The 962-nt window shown below is 38.0% G+C and overlaps 1 non-coding gene across 1 annotated transcript; it reads left to right on the plus strand.

The window, feature by feature from the left end:
- Positions 1-565: 565 nt before the first annotated feature.
- Positions 566-730, plus strand: LOC131913969 (U1 spliceosomal RNA). The gene has a single exon (XR_009380036.1). It is a non-coding gene; the product is annotated as a U1 spliceosomal RNA (small nuclear RNA).
- Positions 731-962: the final 232 nt, after the last annotated feature.

Below are 962 nucleotides of genomic sequence, written 5' to 3' on the forward strand. Positions count from 1 at the left end.
GATTTCAAATTATTTTGATAGCTGTTATGGTAACAAAACTGGTTGTTGGATTTTCCTACAAGTTTCTTGTCAACTTGACATAAACCTAGTTATATCTTGGAGTAGGGAATCTTAATTGAGAAAATGTCTCCTGTAGATAGGCCTGAGGGAAGGCTATAGGGCGTTTTCTTGATTAATTATCAGTGAGCCCACTGTGGGCAGTGTCCACAAAGGGCAGATGTTTTGACCTGTTTAGGAAAGCAGGATGAGCAGTCTATGAAGTGCAAGTGTATAAGCAGTGTTTTCTCATGGTTTCTGCATCAAGGCCTCGCTCTGACTGATGACAGACTATAACCAGTAAACTAAATAAACCATTTCCTCTCCAAGCTGCCTTTGGTCATCATGTTTTCTCACAGCAATACAAACCTCACTGGAGATTCTAGGTAACAACTGAATTTCACAGAAAGACAGAAGGACAGATTCAAAAAAACAAGTACACTTCCAACTTCACAAGATGATATATAAAATGTAAGTATCATTTCTATTGTTGATGATTTTTTCCATCTATATAAAAGAGACAGTAATTATACTTACATGGCAGGGAGAAATACCATGATCAGGAAGGTGCTTTTCTCAGGCCAAGGGTTATCCATTATACTCCGGAAGTGCTGACTCTTGATAATTTACCCCAAATGGAGAAAACTTGACTGTATAATTTGTGGTAGTAGGGACTGCATTTGAGCTCTCCTTTTGAAACAAACAAAGAGAGAGATAATAATTTATGGTATTTGGAACTTTTGAATATAGAAAATCTCACTGGTAATCAGGTAATCTTACAGTGGCCAACACTGTCACTGTCCATTCAGTGAAAGAGACTGAAAAACCAGTGGCTTACTGTCTTATCTGATTTGTCTGCCTCAACAGAGAGCAAAGACTGTCTTTAAGAATGGTCAGTAGCCATAAGATGGCTTGATAGGAAGCTA

The sequence above is a fragment of the Peromyscus eremicus genome, chromosome 6, assembly GCF_949786415.1.
Source record: "Peromyscus eremicus chromosome 6, PerEre_H2_v1, whole genome shotgun sequence".
Classification (NCBI taxonomy): Eukaryota; Metazoa; Chordata; class Mammalia; order Rodentia; family Cricetidae; genus Peromyscus; species Peromyscus eremicus.